General features: G+C 41.0%; 1 long non-coding RNA gene across 1 annotated transcript; it reads right to left on the reverse strand.

Annotated features, from left to right (window-relative positions):
• Nucleotides 1–7,992: 7,992 nt before the first annotated feature.
• On the reverse strand, nucleotides 7,993–18,607 carry LOC107518552. Its single transcript, XR_001598900.2, has 3 exons — nucleotides 18,517–18,607; nucleotides 18,326–18,427; nucleotides 7,993–8,182 (listed from the first exon to the last, which is right to left on the reverse strand). It is a non-coding gene; the product is annotated as an uncharacterized LOC107518552 (long non-coding RNA).
• Nucleotides 18,608–22,724: the final 4,117 nt, after the last annotated feature.

Consider the following 22,724-nt stretch of genomic DNA (forward strand, 5'->3'; position numbering starts at 1 on the left):
TGGTTTTTTTTTTAATCTACCGTTACACTCAGCTATTCTTAATGTTAGTATTGCATTATTTTTGGATCTAGAATTTCCACTTGGTGCTTTTCTATATATTTTAGTTCACTGGAGAATTTATCTGTCTTTTCATCTTTTTCTTAAACCCATTGATTGTGGGTATTTTAAAATCCGTGTCTGACAACTTAAATATTGTGATCACCTATGTGATCTGTTTCCATTTTCTGTTTTCTTTTTTCCTTTTCTCTTGCCTTTTAGTCATTTGGTCCAGTTTCCTGGCATACTTATTAATTTAAATGCCACATATTATCCACGAAAACCAATATGGGGCTTTGGAAGATTTTATCTTCCTCCAGAGTGGGTTTGATATTTTTCTGGCAGGCAGAGGGAATGTAGGCAGATCACCTTAATGTAAGCAGCAATTGCTTTGATTTTGGGCTTTGTGAGGCACATGTATTTTCTGTTTGCCCTCATCCTTAAGGGGTCTTTAAGGGGTGGTTCTCAAGTAAAACTCTGGGACATTCGTAATAGCTTCACCTCTCCAGCGAGCCCAACACCAATTTTTTTCTCTCCAGTACCAAGAGACTGCCCAAATTTCTGTTCAACTTTTTAGCCTCTTAGTAGATGCTTTTTACTTGGTTTATTGGTCTCTAGCACTACCTACTCTCCAAGCCCCCATGTACCACTCAAGAATTGACAGATACCTCAAAGGTAACCATTTTGGGCTCACTTCTCTGTGGCCTTATTTCTTCCAGGATCTTGGTTCTGTAAGTCCTCATCATTTGGTACTTCTGAACAGCTTATTTTATTTTATTTTATTTTTTTTACTTTGCCCCCCAGAAGGCTTTAGTCCACCGGTCTTTATTCAGCCTCTATGCCCTGTAACGTGAATTGGCAAATGACCCAAAGGGTGATAAAAAAAATAAAACATACACTTCAAATAAAACAAAATAAAAATCTTTCTGGGGTCTTTTTTCCTTCAGTCGTAGGCTGATTTAAATGTTCACTAGACTTCAATATATGTGAATACATTTCTGTGCTATTCTGTGATGTTCTTAGACATTTCGGTAGCTTATCTGACACAATCTTCCCTTTTAAAAATTATTTTAGTTGTAGAAAGTTTTAGAGAATGTCAAATATATGCAAAACTAGAGCAAATAATATAATGAACTGACACGTATCCATCACCCGGTTCTAACAATTAAATGCTAAAAGCAACTTTATCTATATCCTCAAACACATTTGTGGTTGTCATATCCTGGGAGAGGGTGCTGATGGCATCTCATGAGCAGAGGCCAGGGATGCTGCTAAAGATCCTGTAGTTCACAGGATGGTTCCCCACAACAAAGAATTAGTTAGCCCCAAAAATCAACAGTGCAGAGGTTGGGAAACCTTGATCTAATTAAATCCTTTTATCTTGCATAGGAGGAGTTTAAGACTCACAGGTGTGAGGGGTCCTGTTTAAATTCAGTGAGTACCAGGATGAGGGCAATAAGGGAAGACTGGAGCCTTTTCCACTGCAGCGCCCTATCTCCTTAACAGATGTTCATTTAAAACTAGCCACTCCCAATATATGTCAGACAACTACGCAGGGCGCCTTTTCACTGAAAGATGGCAGCGATAGCTTCTTTCCTAGTAAATCTGCTTATTCAGCTTTTTGGCTGATGAATAACATCAGCTAAAATGTGGGTGGTACTATAAAGCTTCACTAAATTAGAATGGCCATGTGAGCAGCAAATACTTTTGGTTTTCTGCAAAATATTAAATGTGAAATACACAGATTTTTAGAGAAAGGAGTTTACTTAGAGGTCGTCCCATTCCACCTTTCATCCGTCATCATCATCTAGACTGGCTCTGCTTGGACAATTTCAGGGATGGGAAGCTCAAGACACTCAGATGCAGGTTTGTAATGGTGATTGCTGTAAATGCGAGGTATAATAGAAATTGCAACTGTGATTATGGTGACCATAAGGTAACAATTGAATTTATGCTCATAAATCAATCAGGAAAGAGTTTGTCAAACAAAACAATGTGGGTTTTGTTGAGAAAGTGATTCTAAGAGGGTGCAGAGGAAGATAGGAGGTTGGAACGTGCTTTGGCATGACAGGTGATACAATCAAACTTTCCAGGCCCTGAAAGGCGTCTTTGGCTCCAAGGACAAAAGAGCCAACCCATTGTGGGGACCTACATTCCTGGATCAGAACTGTTACTTCTGCAGGGAAAACTGTAGGGAGAATTTCTAGATTTAGTCATGATGGCTGACTCAACTGCTGAATTAACAAATGGTTGTAACGAGGAGAAGCAAAACCTACAAAATTTCTCGGAAGGAATCAAGCTGATAAGAAGATCTCTGTGATTTTTCCTCTTCCCTATGTGGCACAAGAAGAGAAGAAGAAGAGAGTCTTTACTCAGATCGACATTTTGGATGTGGACAGAGATAAAGAAAGCACAAAAATTAAGACAAAAATGTGAATTCTGATCTTTAAAACTGTACTATTAATTTCCGAAAGTGGACTTTTGTTTTAGAATTGATATTTTACTTTACTCCCGCTCCCTCTCCCCAACCTGACCTCTACCCCATTTCCCCTCAGACTTCCCCAAGTCAGTTAATGATACTAGCACCAACCCAGATGCTTAAGCCGTACGCCCAGAGGTTATCCTTGATTCCTGGTCAACCATATCTTCTCACAGCTGGCCCAATACCGTGTCATATGGATTCTGTCTCCTAAAATCATCTCAGTTGTGGACCTTGAAAGATCTTCACTGTGATAGTCCAGGTAGAGGCCACCATAGTCTCTTATTTGGAAATCTGCCACCACATTTTCTGGTTACCCAACTCTGGAGCCCTTCTCATCTGTTCTCTACATAGCAGAAGGGGTTTTTTGTTTGTTTTAAACAGAAATCAAATGGTATCACAGTTCTCTTCCTGGATATGGCTAAATATTCCATCAAGAAATAACAACGATAATAATAATAATAATAATAATAATAATAATAATAATACCTTAAATTTATGTACCATTATCAACTAGTCCTAAAATGACACTGTGATGTAGTTTTGATTAATCTTTATTCTATGAATAAGGATATTGATGTCCAGCAAGGTCAAGTAACTTGTTCAGGAGTGCAAAACCAGGGAGCGTCTGACCTGTGATTCGGGTCTGTTTGAGTTCAAGGTTAAACTGGCTGCTCTTGCTTCTTACGTTGGGGAAAAGGCAAGTCGTCTCCTCGTCACAAGGAAACGCTCTTCATGTTTTCCATGGCTGACTGTTCCCACAAGCGGAAAGGAGAAATCTACTCCGAATGTAAACTGAGTGTCGTGGTAAAATTTTCAACAGTTCTGCATTATTATTTAAGAAAATAGCAGAAGGAACAAGGAAACTAATTATGGCATTTCTGAGGCAAAGCTTAAATGGTTCTTTTCCTACAATGAAACCTAATCCTAATTTTTCTTAAACGAACGAGATTTAACAAAGGATATCAGCCCAATAAAGTAGACTTTGAAATACTTTAGTTTGTTTTTCACATAAATTTGGGATTCTGTTATGAGGGAAATTTTGTTTTGAATGGTATTTTGCATTTCACAGTCAATTAAATTCAAAACAATGTATTTAGTATGTCGATGGGCAAGGCAGGCTGTGGAGAGAAAGAAGCCAATATCCAATGATAAGACCAGATTTGGCCCCAAAGACCCTTGTTTACCGCCTACTGACTGGAGGAAAGTACATGAAGTACCTCGGTGGCGCTCACCTGAAGAATGGAAGCTAATTCCTACCTCCCGAGGTGGTTGCGATGATCTTCTGGGACAACGTGTGCTACGATGCCTACCTTCGCACCCGGGCCATCGGAAGGTTTCAAAAGAATCGATCGTACCTGAAGTGAGACAAGTACGAAAGCAGTGCGGAGCTGGAGAGCTGGAGGAGCTCGCAGTAAAGGACCGAACTGGGGAAGAGCTTGTGGAGGAGCTTACATTTAAGTTGGCGTCGAAACAAAGGGTAGAACGGTGATAACAACATTCCAGTAAATGGATTACATAAGGGCAGAAACCTGTAGCTCTGATCCAGGAAACAGTAACGGTGGGAATTAGCTTCCTATAAAAGGTTAACAGAGGGAGAGATGAGAAATTAATAGGACGATTAGATTGATAGATTTAACTTCAATCAAATCTTAAAAACATCGCCCACTGTAAGACGCACTATTATTTTATGCTCCGTTCAGAAAGAAAAAATCCCAGCTAACTCTAAACAGTGACACAGGTTAGTTATTTTAATTGAAAGAGCTTTTTTTTTTTTCTTTTTAAAGACTTAGATATCATATATCACTCTCACGTGTGAGAAGAAAGAAAATGGAAGCAAAATAAGGTGGCGGAAGAAGGCCTAAAGCATCGTCGCTTTGGGCATCCTGAGGCTCACGTGCATTCGGTACAGTGCCGCTCTCGGGGCTCCCAGTTTCTGACAGCAGTGCTCCGCGGTGGCTCTGGCCTTTTCCCCAGGCTGCCGACACCCATTCTGCATCCTGACGCGTGTTCTCAGGCAGTGTGGCACCCACAGCGCCACCGCCGCATGGCTGCCAGAGGTTAAAAGGTGCAAACCGATTTCAGAGATGGAAAAACGTGCTTTTTAGAAAGTCTTCGGAAGCTGGTGGCTGTGAAAGGCTCGGAAGATGTATCACTCTTGGAGTCTGGACTTCAACCTGTAGCCGATTGAGAAGCACACGAGCTTTTGAATCAGGGAGGCGCTTGGGGTGGTTCGTTCTGGCAGCAGGATATGGAGGGTTGGGAGGGAGGGTGGCAAGGGGCGAAGGTGGTCTCCACCCCGGGAACAGCTGAGATGACGGCAGGAAGGCGGAAGACCTGGCGTGAGAATGCCACTCTTTCGAGCCAGTTCGTAATATTTCCCTTTGTTATTTATACATAAAACCTAATCTTTTTAAATTAGATTTTTTTCCCCCAGCAATCATGTATCTGGGCCCTAAAATAAGAATGGGAAGATCTATAAAAGGAATCTGGAAAGCTCCAGTTACCCAGACTGGCAACAAAGCGTTTCCACTCTTTGGGTCGTTCAGCGCGTGCTGGGCCCTGAGCTAAGTACGGAGTATGCAAAGATGGGCGTGACTGCACCCCAGGAACCCGGACTCCTCTAGTGCATGCAGAGAAAACAAGAGTTAGAATGCCCCCTGATGAATTCTGAGTGGAGCGATGCAGGGGAGGAGTCTGAGCATGGAGGAGACGGCGTTTCATGCCTCACAAGCCTGTGGTGGCTCTGAGCGGGCAGCAGAACTGCTCTTGAGGTCAAGATACATGAACGCAGAAAGAAGCAGGAGCAGGTGGCGTGGGTTTCCAGCTCAGAATGCAAATCTCTTTCGATGGGTAGCTGTGTTTCTCAGTTCCTTCAGGGTGGCGTATGTACGCAGTCCCCACAGAGACACGCGAGACCCTCCCATCACTGTGTGGCCTCTCTCCTTACGAGGGCTCAGGGAGTACCGCAACACAGTGTGGCTTCGGACACTGGTTCTTCCCTCCCCTAAGAATGAACCCAGTTGGGGACAAAGCTCCTCCCCTCACCAGCGCCCCACTGCTCTCGGAATGTGCCTTCCCCATGAAGGTAGAACATCCAGGCTGTGCTTTTACCAGGCCAAGGTGCCTCTGCCCTGTGGAAAAAAAATTCGCCTCTCGTGGTATTTACTCTGTTTTAGCGAGGGAGTGGACCACATTTTCTGCTAGATCAACATGCATAACTTGCATCCAGAAAAACATTCCAGGAAGGGAATGTAGCAATAAATGTAAATTCTGCTTTCTTGAATCATTATGCCAGCGATTGGTGTGGTTCTTTGCAGGGCCTGTCTGCCCGAGAGGAACTCCAGGCTGGACATATAGATGCTACTTAAGGCTAATGTCCTGTCAATTAGCAGGAACAGCTCTACAAATATATATAATACCAAGACAGAAAGTGTAAAAACCTAGAATAAAATCTGCCTAAATTCAGTACCCTGCTGATGCCTAGATATTGGTGAAGGAAATAAATCTCTTTGGTGGAGTTATTATCCACACATTTATGATGTTTTAGATTTAATCTTTTCTGTTTAATGCTGAAGAGCTTCTCTAGCTGAGGGAAAGTCCAACTGTGGTAATAAACAAATGGCAACATGCAAAATGGCTCACTGAAAAATGACGGGAGAAGTCTATTTCTTCCTCACGCAGAGTTCGAAATGAGTGTTCATAACTGGCGAGCAGCAATCAGCGACCCAGGCTCCTTCTTAGCTGCCTCGAAATTTACTGTGCTCATTTCCAAGAAATCAGCAAGCAGACAAAAGGCATCGAGGACGAAGCGTGGGTAGTTGCTGGCGGACAGGCTTGACAAAAGCCTGTCATTTCTGCTCATAGTTCACGTCTGCTCCTATGTCATATGCTAGAATTCAGTCACCTGTGTACACATGACAGAAAGAGAGCTTGGGGTGTAGACTAGGGTGTTTAAGAAGAGGGAATATGTTACAGATTAGGGAGCATTAGCCAGTCTCTGCCATAGCCTGTCCTTCTGTTCACCAAATGCAGTGCATCCTGCTGTTCTTCCCACACAGAAAATCCACTTGACCTCCTTACCAAGGGAGGAAGCTAAAGTTCGGCATGGTCACCACATCCAACTGCGATCACTGCGTGATGCGCAGGCCTTTCCATTAGTCCTACTGACCCCACGAAAGCTCACGGGTGGGTAAATCAATTGGCCCCACCACCCTCCATAGGCAACGGTGGTGCGTAGAAAGGATGTCAGCAAAACTCTCATTCAGAAAGAGAAGACACTGTCTTCTGCTGGTCCATAGGAATGGTGGGCCGTGCTGGGCGGGCACCGTGAAGGCCACCTACCTAATTTGCAGCTTTTTGGAATAAACCCTGATTCTGCCCTATGGACCTGCACCCGGTTCCAGCCTCCGAGAGGTTCCTTCTTACCTATTTTCCTCTTCCACTTCTGAAATGGGCGTTGAAGAGTTTGCTTTCCATGGGAGATGCAGAACTTTGATAACTCATAGTCTGCTTGTGTGAAGTTGGTTTCTTGAGGACTGTTTTAAGGTTTAAACTGTCAAAGACTTTTTAAGGCCAGGATCATGCTTTCTTTGTTTTCTTTTTTGTTGTTGTTGTTTGTTTGTTTGTTTAACAATACAAGTCCCTCAAAAATTGTAGGTTTCTGATCTATTTGCTTCAGTAAACCTCATGGACGGGTAACAACACCCAAATCTTTTAGCAGTCATTCAATTTTTTTTAATCAGTTTATTGTGAAAATTTTCAAATATAAAGGATCAACGAAATAATTTGATAGTGAACACGTAGTCTAGTCATACCTACTACCTAGATTCCATTATTAACATTTATCATGCATTTTATCACATCCATTTCTTATCCCTCTTTCTTTAACTATTTTTGATTTCGTACATTTCGAAATACATTGTGTATTTGCTACACTTCCTCCTTAAACAGTTCAGAAATACATGTGTAATCCAATACACTATTTAAGTATAGAACCTAAGTCTTTCATACGTATGTTTTTCCTTTTTCACTTTAATTTCATAATGACCTCCAGGAGGAATTTGAGTTATTACTTTACTAATGACCTGGGAACAGTGAAAGATGGATGTGGACTGGAGTATGAGGAGAACTGATTTTCTCTTGTTTAGTAACTTAGTCAGGCAAGGGAAGCTCCATAAAGCAGAACATTCTGGTCCAGCAGGCAAAAAGGGTCAGATTTTATGTATGAAGTGACATTTTTATACACAACTTAAACTTTGGTCCACCATTTTATTCCTGTTTTTTCTTTTTCCTAACTTTCTGTAAGTTACTTGAAACTTTTCTTAGAATTCTACTTTAATTTATAGTTCTTTTTAATGCATTTATGCTATAATGCCTTAACTATTTTTCTACATACATTGATAATCGTATCAAACGGTGCTATAATTTTGCTTCAAACATGACACACAATTTAGAAAACTCAAGAGGAGAAGGGAAGTGCATGGTACTTACCCACATTTACTCTTTCCATTGTTCTTTATTCCTTCTCGATGCTCTTAGATTCCTTCCTTTGCCATTTTCTCTGTTTCAAAAACTTCCTTTAGCCATTTCTTTGATGGTAGTCTACAGATGACACATTTTCTTAGTTTGTCTTCACCTAAGAATGTCTTGGTTTTTCCTTCATGCCTGAAAGATATTTGTTCCTGAATAAATAATTTGGGTTTCATAGTTCTTTCTTTCAGCAATTGCAAAGTAATTTAGAGCACTTCTTCCTGGTTATTTCTGATAGAAATCCACTGCCATTGAAATTGTTTTCTCCCTGTAGGTAACATGTCACCTCTGTCACTGCTTTTAAGATTTTTTCTGTCTTTAGTTTTTAAAAGGTAGACTATACTGGATCTTGGTGTACATTTCTTTGAATTGGTCCTTATTGGGGTTCACCAATTTTCTTAAGTCTAGGTTTTAAAAATTTGGAAAATTTTGACTCATGATTTTTATGAACATTTTTTTCAATCTCATCCTCTTTCTCTTCTTCTTGTGATTCTGATGAAACAAGTATTAGGTGCTTTGTTACAGCCAAAGACTTTATTCATTTTGTTTTAATCCACTTTATCTCTGTTATTCAGAGTGGGCGATTTCTATCGTTCTATCTTATAATTCGTGAACTCTGTCCTCTGTCATTTTTAGTCTACCGTTGAGTCCATCCATTGAGGTTTTTTTTTTTTTTTTTCATTTTTGTTATTGTATTATTCGGTTCTAAATTTTCCACTTGATTCTTCTTTATATCTTACATTTATTTGCTGAGTTCTTTTTCTTTTTTTATTTGTTCCAAGTGTGTCTGTGATTGGTCACTAAAGCATTTTTTTAATGATGGCTACTTGAAAATCCTTGCGAGATAATTCTAACATCTGTGCAATTTTGGTGTTATCATCTGCTGATTGTCTTTTCTCATTCAAATCGAGATTTTTCTTGTTCTTATTGTGACAAGTAATTTCCGATTGTATCTTGGGCATCCTAGGTATTATGTTCTGAGACTCTTGATCTTATTGAAACTATTAAGTCTTCTGTTTCAGCATGCCTCCTTCTGATACCAGCCCAGAAAGGAAGGGCATTCCCACTTTTTTTCTGCCTTATCTGATCTTCGTTTCACTGTGATATAAATTAGGAATTTTTATTGTGTTAAGCCAGTGAGATTTTGAGATTGTAACAGCAGGTAGTATTAATTAGCCTAATAATTTAGGAAAACATAAATTCTGTGCATATCACTGACTCATTTCTTCATTTTGTTTTATTTATGGGCACAATATAATGTGTGAGTGGGAGATGCGGGGACGTGGGTGGGGAAATTTGGAGTGAGGGACCAGCAGCTGTTCCCTGCGCTGTTCAAGGCTACGTACTGAATTAACATTTCCATACTGGGCCATCAAGCTCAACGTGATTACTTCCCTGGCAGCCTACCTACCCTCAAGAAACAGCCATCTTTAATTGTGCACATTTAATGGTGAGCGTTCACCTTCTGAAATATTTTTCTGTCATTGGGCTCCGTGCAGCAGTCCTCACGGTCTGAAAAGAGAGAGCTCCATCCTAGCGTTAAGGAATGGTCTCTCTTCATGTGGGATCCAGCCTGCTGTTTGGAATCAACTCTGGAATCTGTGTATGGCAGGTGCCGGTTACACGGGGAGCATGTCATGAAGTGCAATCATACTGCTGTGGCACACGGATCAGGTGGAGACTGTTAAATGACACAATCTGCTTCTCTCTTCCACACTGAGACACAGATCCTGGTTTCAGAAGGCACCAGAGCCTTCTCCTCTCCTAACGACATTTTCCTCTTATCTCTGGTTAAAGGGATACAGTAATGTGACTGCTTCCATCCCTTCTATCCAGGCTAGGGTCCAACTAGAAGGGACCTTTAAGACCTTAAAGATCTGTTCTTCTTGGTGGATTGAAAAATGTGTGTGTGTGTGTGTAACGCTTAGCTCTGTTTCTGGCATGTCGTTGGTGCTCAGGAAACGTTAGTTTTCATCCTTTCCCTTTCCCACCCACTCCACGTCTTCCAGGTAGTAGAGCTCTGGGACAACTTTCTTGTGCCCTGATTGCCTCGGTCCATTTCTGGATGTTTGGAAAGAAGGCGATGGAATGGATTCTGCACTCAACCTGGCATCAGAAGTGAAGATCTACTTTTCAGCTGGTGCAGCTGGTTAAACTAGGAATCTCTTTAAACCTCAGTTTTCTTGTATGGAAAACGTTGGTAATAGCTTCCACAGAAAGCTTTGTGAAATCCAAAACTTAGCACGAATATAAGGTATCTTGGTAAGCTTCCAAAATACCTTTTTTTTTTTCCAGATTGCCCTGTTTTTCTACACTTCCAGGTGTCTCTTGATACCTGAATCTTCCCCAGACCCACTAAGCAGCTGTGTTTTATATACAGGGGTGGCGCTTTATCCCTGCCATCCATCCGTGCCCCTGGACTCACATCGTCTTTCTTTGCTCATGTCGCGAATGCTTTGGTTTCAGTGTATGCTACTTTAAAACATCCCATCAGAGCAGAGCACAGGGAGAATATCCTTATAATTCCGTAACATTTTATTTTCTGCACACCGTTTTAATTCATCCACAGATCCCGATGTGATTTATACGTCTTTGTTAAGGTTTTGTGAGATCTCACCCCAATTTAGTGCTGGCCATTTTACAAGATAGAAGAGTCTTAAAAGTAAAAGTTAACATAGCTAGCAGACATGAAATATAACATACAGGTAAAAATGTCTGAGACATTATTGCCGGGGAAGTCGTCTCTTTGAATTTTTTGACTTCACTTAAAAACAACAACAACAAAAAAAACAAACAAAACCCCCCCAAAACCTAAGCACTTTGATGTTTTTTAAAAGTGAATTCAATTCTATTAAGGTGTAATGTCTCTATTGTCTCACTTACACATTAACTGAGTTCTGTGCATTTGAGAATATGTTTCCTTGCAGTCAGAGGCTTTTGGACCTCTGCTTCGTTTCGCAGCTGTCTACACTCAAGGCTGTGTTTTTGGACATCTACTTCTAATTTTTCTGCCTTCTGCCTCTTTGGAACCAACTCAAGTTCTCCTCCAAAGCTCTGTGAGGGCTCACTTGGGGGACACAGTACACCTTTCCAAGGAAGAATACTGAATTTTGAAAAGGGAGTAAAATAACATTATGGAAATCTTTTGTTCCAATTCTGTTCTAACTCATTAATTCTCCGTGATACTCAGTGATCCAAATCCTCTACATCCCTTCAAATAGGCTTGGCTTCCTTTAGTTGATTTGGGTCCCCAGTATGTTTTCTCTGGTGTCTAGAAAGGTTTCCTCAGTCCTTGGACTTTGACACAAAGTTAGCTCGTGTTCAACTTTTGCTGCTTTTTTTTTTTTCCCCCTCACTTGGGTCTCCTGAGCTAAATGGATCCTGCACAATTTATCTCATGTCTTATTGCAGCTGTTACCACTTTGCTCCAAAAATGTTTTCCTCATATTCGATTACTTTGTCACTCAGGCTTATCGTTATGTTGACATATTATTCACTCCTGTGTCTCGTTAACTTAACATTTTGACGTGCTGCACAAAATAGCAAACACATTTGATGGCTTGAAGTGGCAGTCCTGTATTGGAAAAAAAAATTTATTTGTAAATTTGTCACTCTAATTGAACACTTTGCAAATCTATTCTACCATCATTTCATTTCTTTTGATTCTGTTGAAGAAGCAGTAAAATTATTTTATGTAATGATAGATATTCCAGAAAGAAATAAGTTTATTTATCTCTGTGTTCTTCCTTTACTTTCTTTATCTGTTTTTCAAAAACTTTGTTAGGTTGCTGACAGTATATGTCATGAAATTTATCAGGATTTATTTTTAAATTGCTTTAGCCAAGGAGGCTTTAATCTCTCTTCTTTGAAAAAATTCCTATGTTCTCTTAAGCTCTTGTATCCCACGACTACCCTTAATTTTAGCTTTTCTAATTTCATCCTGTTGTTTCTGTTTAGAAACTGAAGGGATTTTACCTTTGTTCATACAATTTTAGAACTGGAGAAAAACTAAGAGAATGTCTAGTCCGTCTTCCCAGTTTCACAGGTGCCAAAGTTAAAGGTGGTTGAGAGGACTATCTGTTGTCACAAAACTAGTTTTAGCAGAACAGGAACCAAAGCCCTGGCCTTCAGATTCCAAGTCCAGGTGTTTCAACCTCTAGGATATTTAAGAATGTTGAGTATTTTCACTTGTTTTGTCTATGTCTGTGCATTTTCTTCTTAGAATGTCACTTGGATGTACCTTAGGCTCTATAATACCCTAAAAGGTTTAATTCCTCTTTCCAGTGATAAGACAGTTGGATAAGACTGAGAGGGGTATTCATTCATTCATTCATTCATTCATTCATTATGTCTTCAAACCAGGAACGGTATTATATTCATCTTGGTCGTTCTGAGTACCGGTCTTAATGCCTAGAATGTTCTTTGAAAATATTTATCGAAGAAAAGAATGAATAAAAAAAATCTGTCTTAACAACTCTGTGTGAACTATCAGGCATATAAAAAAAGAAAAAAGATTTATGGGAATTACCGAAAATGTAATCTTGAAGCTGAAATCACGGTGGAAAGTAACAATGTAAGAAACTATATTTAATTGCCAGAATGAGAGAGCTATAAAAATTCAGAAAAGCTAATAAAGCTAGAGTCTATAAAAATATGAGGAGTACGGATAAGCACCAATATATGTTGTTGAAAATAGGAATGTCTTCTGTTTGAAGGGCATCTCTTCTTGAAAAATATAGAAAGGAAAAATAAAGGAAAAAAAATCACTTTCCATGGAGAAAATAGAGAAAAACACCTGTAACCTAGGGATGAGAGAGAGAGAGAGAGAGAGAGAGAGAGAGAGAGAGAGAGAGAGAGAGAGAAATTACTTGATTAAGCAAATTCATGAATAACAGATTTGCAGTTTTTTATTCATAGTTTAAAAGTGTAAATTAATGACTTGATTATGCGGGTTTTAGGAGCATCTCGCAAGTGTTCTACAGGGCCTTTGTCTTAATGCTGAGACCTACTAAGTACGACGAATAACTTTCCCAATTAATATATTTACTATAAGCTAGGTTTTCATTAATTTTTAGAAGTGAATTTTGAAGGGGCAAATGTATGTCTTTGCTATTGATTCAAATCATAAGTTAACTACTTAACTCAGTAAGTAGTTGAAGGCGTTTTGGCCTCAGATAAGCCATCTCCTTAGAGAAGACTGAATTTTGAGTAGATTCAGTTGTGAGGTTTGCCTACCCATGGGTCTGGGTCTTTAGGTTATTCCTGGAGGTGGTAACCCCCACCCCCCACCCCCCATACACACACCCTCTGTGGACTTTGACTTGCTGAACTCCATCTGAAAAATGGAAATTCTCTCCCAGAGCTTTCTCCTCCTTTGGAATAGAGGAAAGGTGTTGGGCTGGAAGTCAGAAGCTTGGGCTTTGATTCTGGCTGTATACCAGGAACAATGCAATTAAACAGTTTCCACATCTGCTAAATTAGAACTGTGTTCTGAGGCTACTTGCTCTCAAGATGTGTGTCTTAGTTAAGGCTCTTTGGCTGCAAGCACCAAGGAATTCATTGAAAGGTAGAATTGAAATCTAAAAAGAAGTTGCATAAGCAGGTTTCAGGAAGGTGACCACCTCGGAAGGTGAAGGTTCAGAGAAGTGGGACATAACAGCCCCTCCCCTCAGGATGCTTCCACGAGGATGCACGTAGCTCCATGGCACACCGTTTGGGGTTCAGCTTCCCAGGACCAAGCATTTGGTGCTCATTCCTGGACCAGGACGGGCCTCCAGCCCTGTCTAGGCTTAGCCAATGCTCTCTTCCCAGAAGCCGAATTTCAGGAAAAATGACCAGGAGACAAAGGTTAACAAGATGTGCTCCCAAGGATGTCAAGGCTGCAGATTTCAAGGACCAGGTCCAAGTCTCATCTCTCAGTGATTCTAACATATTTTTTCTTCCCTAGGATACACACATTTTTGCTAGAAATAGTAATCAGATTTTGCTTTAGGGAATATTCTTCCCACATCTGATACAGAGTTTGGTTGTGTTTTAATAATCTATAATGCCAAAAAGCCACACCGAAATGTGCTAGCTGGCTGAAGACAAAATCCATGATGTGGCCCGTGAGTCTTTGGGTCAGGACTTTGGGCAGGGCTCAGTGGGGGTGGCTTTCTTTGCTCTGCATGGGGTCGCTGGGGCTGGGCCACCCACAACGGCCTCACCCACATGCCTGGCAGCTGGTGCTGGTGATCAGCCAGGGATCCCCAAACCATACGTAGGCTTATCTTCGTCCCCTCCTGGGCCTGTGTGCTCACTCCCTTACACAAATTTCCATCTCAGGCCCTTCTCGGGAACTCAGTGTAAGTCCTTGGACCTCCTACACATAATATGAGTGAGACTGGATTGTGTGTCAAGGCCTGTCAGGCTGGCTCGGGCAGGCGACACTGTCCTACTACCCTCTCTCTTACTTTTCAAGTTGAGGAGGAGTTTTCTCTAGATCCTGAAATCTATAACATTGACGAGCAGTAGAAGTTCATCATCTTTTAAGATCACACAGATCTAAATGTCCCCTTGGCCTTGGGGCCTTGGTCCTGCTCCTTCATTTCTCTGAGTCCCCATTTCTTCGTCGGGAAAATGGGGATATCTGTGTCCATCTCAAGTTATTGTTATGAGAATTAATTGCAGTAAAACGTGTGAAGCCCTAATAGAGGGCCTGGTACAGAGAAGGTGCTTAATAAATACTATTTCTTTTTTCTTCTTTTGTTCGAAGGCTCCATCCTTCTGGGACTTTATTACAGTCTCCTTGGGGTGAACAAGATCAAAATCCAAGTTCAGTGTAGTTTCCCATGACTGGCTTGTTGAGTGATAGTGCTTAAATGATGTCCTTGGGGAAGACAGTGATTTGGTGTAAAGTGTTAATGCTTGAAACTCGATCCTGATGCGATGGTAAGGGTCCCGAGGCCCATGATTTCTTAGTATTTAAAGGAATCAAAATTATGTAATTTCAGCTGTTTCCCCCCACCTTAAGTTCAGAATTCAATATAGAAAAATGGATGAAAAAAGAGATTTCCATCTTTTTCATATTCACTAAAAGAAACACGTATCGACCAACCCCACTTCTGCCTCAATTTATGCTGTGTCGGATTAAAGTCAAAAGCTATTCAGACTCCAAGTTAGAACTTTATCGAATGAGCTACCTATTTGCTCCCGAGTCAATAAAAGCTCAAGACTAATCTTTGGAAATGAAAACCAAAATTCGTTCACTTATTTACTACCAGCCTCTCAGCTTTTATATCTCCTTACTGAGAAGCCTTGTCTAAATTATTTTATTTTTAACGTTTTACCAATAAAAATTGACCATGACTCCTTTCCTCTAGCAGGTGCAGGCTACATGTACATTTAAGTGGGGCTTTGGCCCACACGGCTCCCTGGCTGAGTCATTTGATTCTGTTACCATGTAAGGATGGCCTTTGAAAGCTGTTTCCTAGACTATGTCTCTTGGAGGAGTCAGTGCTTTGTTACTCATGTGGTTTGCCTGACAATTTGAGTTCCCTTTCTTCACTAGAGAGCCACAAACCCTGATTGTTCAATTAATTTTACAGTGCGACCAGTAGGGGAATTCGCAAGAGTATTCCAGGATCATTTGTTAAGCTCCACATCTCACACACCAGGTAGAAACGAGAAACAGCTACCAAAGCATTTACTTTTATTTACATTCATTGCCGACCTGCTCAGCAAGTTAGGTAGCATGCAGCAGTAAAGATTTCATAGAGGTCTAAGAAATAATAAGCTACAGAGAATTAACCGATGCTGACACATTTTTCCTGTGTAATTTACATTCTTCTACCGTTTTTTAAGGATCCTCATGCTCCTTAACTGAATGCTTTACTTTAAAGACAATGTATAGGAAAATAAAAGGGATGCTGTATATATTTAGCCTCATTAATAATCAAAGAGATACTAATTAAAATAACTGCAGTACTTCCGCCCATTAACTTAGCAAATTTAAATTATAAGAGAAGAGTTCGAGGAAACAAACATCAACAAACACTCCAACACAGGTCTAAGTGAGGACAACCATTGCGGAGGGCAGTTTGGAATTCTGTATCACAACCTTTAAGAGCAAAACCATTGACTTGGTCCTACTTCGAATAATTAACCTTAAAGAAATGATCAGACATGCTCAACAATCTCTTGGCAAAGATATTCTTGAAAGCACAATCTTTTACAATAAAAACTGGAAAGAAAAGACCAACATCAAGAAATTAGTTCAATAAACTGACAAAACCATCCAGTGAAACACTAGACACCTGTCAAAATGATTTTTGCAGAAGAAGGGATAAGAAAAATCATTATTACAAGAAAAATATTACATAAGGGCACAGCATAGTGGCCATTTCATTTAAAGTAAACAGAAACACACATATAAATAGATATTTCCATGTAAGTATATATGTACATATACACACACATACATGTGTATGCTTGTATATGTGTGAGTACCACATTTTCTCTTTCCTAGATCACTGTCACTAAACTGATTCCCTTGCTTCCACTCTGTGTTGCTCCATTTAAACAGTACGAGTGACCTTTCAACTGTCACATGACACTGTTTTGCTCTAAACTTCTAATGCCTTCTTTCTACATTTAGAATAAAGCTAAACTAATACCTTCAAGGCTATGTGGGGTGTGACTCCTTTCTACCTTTCTGGACTCATCTCTTTAACTCACTAATTCTCTCTGTTTCTACATGAGCAATAAATAACATTCTATGCAAAACTACTCTGAGAATTTGGGTGAATAAACAACATTCTATGCAAAACTGCTCTGAGAATTTGGGTGAAGTTTCAAACTCTAGGTACAGCGTTCTTCAGGTGTGCCAAGTGAGAGCTGAGTAAGAATATTAGACAGCTAGGATGGCAATTCACTCAGTTCCTCTCCTCTGCCACCAGAGGGCCAGAGATGGCCTGCATCGGCCCTGGGATGGGGGTGAGGAGGAGTAACAGAGGCCAGGAAGCTCACAGTCTCTATTCTCATCAGTCTCGTTGCTCTGGAGCAGCAGGAAATCTCAGTAGGATTCTTTAAATCAGGTTTTAAAGATCTCTTGCATCTGCTCTGAATATGAAGCCTGGCGGGAGCTCATTACTATAACCATTCTACCCTAGGTCAGATCTGATTTAGCTGAAGTTACTTCTAGTTCCTCAAGTTCTCTGACGTTTTCAAGGCAACGGTTAAAATGAACAAGGCGCCATTTTGTTTTGTATTCTAATGTTCCTTTGTTGCATACTTGAGCTTCTTGTCCAAACAAAACCACCTCACTGAATATTCACTAAGTAAGGAAAGTAGAAAGAAAAGAGTTAGGAGATGTGGATCTTTAATTTTCCATTTTATTGAAAATTTTAGTTACTTTCCTTATAAAAGCAACACTCGTTTGGTGCAGAAGTCTTAGAAAATAGGGGAAAAAATGACTTCCTCTAATTTCCCAACAAGAGATACATAGTCATTTATAATTCCAGCTAAATATTTGTACTTATGTATGAATATATACAGGTACAAATGACATATACATCTACATGTAGTCATACAAATATACATACCAAACGTGTGTATGGAGAGAGCTAGATAGGATCATATGTATATACCAAAATAGAATCATGTGGACATATTATAGTGACTTCTAATTTACCAGGATACAACAACAATCTCTGTAGAGAAAATCTAGCCAGTTCCCATGATTCTAGGTCACAAGGCTGATTTTTCAGCCTCTCTGCAACTTTCTTATATTTTCCCAAAAGAGCCTTTTTCTGGTCTCCAGTTATAGTGAATAAGACATATAAAAGACAAAGGTCCAATCAGCATCAACAACCAAAGTGAATCTTTACTTTGATAAGCCAGAGGTTTAGCTACTGATTGAGCCAAACTGAAAATGCCCCCTGGTTTCCAACCTCTGCCTTTTTGCTCTCGCTTTGCCTTCCGCCTAGACTGCCTTCCTAATCTAGTTATTCATTTATTTTTTGCATGTTAAAATCCTACTTATTTTATCTCAAGTTCATCTCAAGTGACCCCTCTAGATGGTTACCTTTTCTGGTCTGAATCCCATGCTTTTTCTCTCTTTTCTTAGAGGACTCACTGCCATCTGTGTGGGAATGGTGTTTTCTCTGTTTGCCTGACCTTCTCCACAGGGGGGCAAGACCACCCCCACCGTGCCCCTAAGAGCATCAGCAGCCTAACTGCAGGGAAGCAAGCCTCCATATTCCAGAGTTTACTATTTTTTAAAAAATGTATGTACATTACCTGGGCTGTCTACTGAGTTGAGCGGGACCAGGAGAAAGGGTGACTGAGGATGGGGACAGAAGGAACCTCGGGATCTACCCCGCTGGGAGGGACTCGTCCCCACTGAAGAAAGAACCAGAGAGCAACACATTTCTTCTTAAAATCTTGGCAGAAAAAAAGAACAGGGGAAACACACCAGAGAGGCCACTCACCAGAAATAAGTGAAGAAAGAGCTTTGCTGGCTTCCCAGTCTCCAAGTGACTAAAAAAGGAAGACGTCCATCATTTAAAGTACCAGTTTACCAGGCACCTCATACTAAGTATTTAACATCTATCGTCTTGTATAACCCTGAACAAATCATGTGGGTAATCATTAACCCCATTTGAAAGATGAGGTAACTAGGACTCAGAAAGGACACCTCTCCTTGGTGCACTGTGTGTGTGTGTGTGTGTGTGTGTGTGTGTGTGTGTGTGTGAGAGAGAGAGAGAGAGAGAGGGAGAGGGAGAGAGAGAGAGAGAGAGAGAGAGCGAGAGAGAGAGAGATGGGGAAATGTGGTGGTAGTTCTGCCCTGACACTTTATCAAGAATGCACTCAGCTGGACCCAGTCCAGTGACAATGGCTGTCAGGCATTTGGCCACTCCAACAGGAGCAGGCACTCTGGCCACGAAGACAGGTGACATTGGAGTGTCATCAATATAGGCAGGTGCTAGCCCATGCCCGAGCCAGGAGTCATCCATGGTGTGAAAAATCGAGGCAGGGAAAAGGCACAGTCCCAGGGAGCTTGCTGGAGAGGAGGCGTCTGGGGAAAGAGGGACTCTGGTTCTTGCTGCTAAGTCGGTTAAAGGTTGAACTCATGTAGCTGGTTTTGTATTGTTCTTATCATTTAACGGTGCTTCTCAGTCCTCAATTTTAGATTCATTCTTTCTTTCTTTCTTTCTTTCTTTCTTTCTTTCTTTCTTTCTTTCTTTCTTTCTTTCTTTCTTTCTTTCTTTCTTTCTCTCTCTCTCTCTCTCTCTCTCTTTCTTTCTTTCTTTCTTTCTTTCTTTCTTTCTTTCTTTTTTCTGATAGGATCTATATGAATATCTGTATTAAAAGATGGGGAGAACCCTTTAACTACCACGTGGCTGACTTTGGAAGGTAAGAGACAAAAGATTCCAGCGCGGCCTCTCCACCCTTCACCACTTCGTGCTTATCGTCACATTGGGAAGAGGGAAGCTCTGCTACTTTGAACTTGAACCCAGCCTAAAATTTTGATTTGTAGTTTGGAAAGTTATTAAAGGAAAGCTAAAGTAGAGAACCAGGAAACTACAAATTTGGTTCAGGAAAACGTATTAATAATTCTTTCACTGTGAACTGATAGGAGAAGATGAAACACAGGAGACTAAGCTGTGGTACCTAATAGAGAAGTTTCGAATTTTCCTTTGGTCAGCTGACATAAGAAGGATTTGCGATCCCAGGACCTGGATACAAAGGAAAAGAGGGGAAAGATCTGAGCAGACAGAGTAAAAGCGGCCCCCAGATAGTGAAGAGGGACGGCCAGGACCTAGGGAGGAAGATGCCGCCAGCGAGAGTCTCTTTCTAATTGTGAAAGGCGATGAACTCACACAGTACCATTTTCTGGTGTCATACTGAAGTCGTTTCTTCATTTCGTGCTTTTGTCGCATGCATGAATTTTAGAAGCTATAAAGTCAAATGTGTGAAATAATACCTTGTCTTTTCTAAAACAGTTTCTTTTTTCTTGAGTCTCTATCTCACCGAGGACCAGAAACAATTTAATTCCATTTGATAATCAAGAGAGGAAAACCATAGTTTCCCCATATTTCTCCTCGAACTAGATTTTCATTTAGTTTCAAGAAACTTATAGAACCTCAAATCATCAAGAGAGTATGGATACTGCAGCCATAGGGATTGCATTCTTTAGTTACAGATATGAGAAAGTTCAATTTACTAATGACAAATAATCAGGAATGTCATTTTTCTCATATGACAAAAAGGCTAGAGTCAGGGAGTTCAGGGCTGATATGGCGGCTCCGCAATGCTGCCCAGGGCCCGAGAACTTTCTGTTCAGCCATCACTGGCACATGAATTTTGTCCCCGTGCATGTCCCCAGGTGAACACTAGGCATCTGCTCCAAGTTCAGCATCTTGCTTTCATTCCATGAGGAAAAAAGAGAAAGAGCCAAAAACGCACTATTAGTTGACTCAGGACCTTTTGGGAAAATTTCCCCATTTTGTGCCTACATCTCAGGGGCCTGGACTCTGTGATATAGTCATTCCCAGCCTGAACAAAGTTGGCAAATGTAATTTATCTGTTTAAAATTTCTGAACAAGATAATTTTCTGGTAGTAAAGAAGGAGAGAGGGCTGCGAGCAGGTGACCAGCAGCGTCTCACAGGGATCAGCCATCATCGTCTGGGACATGGTTTGTGCTCAGGTGCCCAGGTGATGATCTTCATTTCCTCTGGCACTTCCTTCTCTGTTAGGCCACAGTCGTCTGAGGTTTTAATGGACTCTGTGTAAGGAACTGGGCGGATGGAAGGTGACATCATGGATTTCAGCATCTAATGTAAGAGGAGACTCGAAAGTCCATTTTAGTTTGTTTGTTTCTTTTGTTCTTCAAATGCCCATTTCAAAAGCTGCTTGTTTGAGTGAGGAAACCTCAGGGGTATTTAGGCCAGTCTCTTCCATCCTTACTCTGGGACCTGGATGTTGCAGGAGCATTTGCGATTTACTGTAGGCTGAAACAGAGCTAAATCCCATGGACAATGAATTGTTCCCTCACTTGCTGCTCAGATAACGTTTAGTGTTTAATTAACCTCAGAACCTCAAACAACATTCTGTAAATTCCCTGCTTCTGAGCAGCAGAATCTTGATGATGTTCTTTTGTTCTGGTATGTGTGTTTCGTTGGTCAAAAAGAAAAACTCATCACCTGTTTTCCCCAGCTTTTGAAAAGCAAATCTCTAGCTAATTTAAAGATAAAATGAAGCAAGTTGCTTATGCCCTCTGTCAAGATCAAAGCCTGTTTTGAGAAGGAATGTGTCACCATTCCTTCATAATGATTATTGGTCAACATATTACCCCAAACTTTCCTTAAACTATTGTGTCTCGTGTCAAGGGGAAACTTTGGAGTCAATAAGTCTGCATTGTGCTTCCTGTATTTCTCCTGTGTTAGTAAATTATTTGGCTTCCTAAGGGTTCTCAGGCAAGTCTGGCTCTTCCTAAGTCCAGCATCTTCTGAAAGCATTGAATTTGTAGCAACTTCAAAAGATCCCCCAAGAGACCGGTGTCTACAGTGCCTGGCCTATGTATGACACAAGGAGATGGATTCAAAAGAATCCTAATTCTTAGAACTCTGAAAGACAGAGAGTCCCTCCGGGAGGGATGGGGAGCTGTGAGCACCTGAGAGGCTCGAGGACAGCACCAGGCACCTGTTTTCTGCCAGAGACCCTCGGAGACTCTCACAAAACCTGCGAATCCTCCATCCAGACAGACAAATGCCCTCCTTGTCTGTGTATTTCAGGGGAGTCAAAGAGCAATTTGAGCTTATGTTAATATTAAAAGCCATTGCTCCATCTGGACCTTGCTCTTCTGACAGAGAGGATGGCCATGTCTCCCCCATTGTGGGATAGTTTGAGGTGCAGTAAGGAGGAATGACTGAGAAACAGCAGTAGAAGACAACGTTGGGGAGACTGGGCCCTGCCTGACTCTGCTTTCAAGGCTTCTCGTCCTCAGACCTGGGGATTCCCCCCCCCTTCTTCACCTCTCATCCCGTCTTGGAGGCGTGGGTCATGCCTGGCACTTGTCTGCTCTGCCATTTCCTTTGGGGTCTAGACCCAGGTGTAGGGCCCCATCTAGGAACCAGATCTAAGAACCGAGCATTTGCCATTCTCTTAGGAACAAGTCTCTGACATACATTCTCTTTTCAGGCTTGAATCTCATCTTCTGCCTTTTTGAAATTTTAGACTCCTGTCCCCAAGATGTGAAAAGGTCTTAGATTTTTTTTTCCTACAGCCCACCTCCAGCCTTTCTGTGCTATTGGCCCTGATTACAAACTGATTACAGTTTATATTGCTTCCAGACCATTCCAGGAGAAATTGTCAGCAATGAGTATGGACTTTTCTTTGGTCCTCTGGAGTGTTTCAGGTTCAAGTTCATCAATGAAATCTATGTCCTTCCAATTCCTTCTATCTTTCTATGTTTTCCTTTGTGGAACCTTATTTTTGTCAGATTCTATTAGATGAAGGTCATGTGTGTCTCTTGTCTTCAAGAATTTTATACTCTGACAAAAAGAGAATTATAATGTGATAAGCTTCGTAAGACTAAGATAAACAGTGAGGAGATTGACGTATGAAATTCTCAGAGTTGTGGGGGTGGGGGGATGGGGAGGGAGGAAGGACGAGCTTTGAGCCAAGTGTACAGGA

This window comes from Rousettus aegyptiacus, unplaced genomic scaffold (assembly GCF_014176215.1).
Source record: "Rousettus aegyptiacus isolate mRouAeg1 unplaced genomic scaffold, mRouAeg1.p scaffold_m13_p_13, whole genome shotgun sequence".
NCBI lineage: Eukaryota > Metazoa > Chordata > Mammalia > Chiroptera > Pteropodidae > Rousettus > Rousettus aegyptiacus.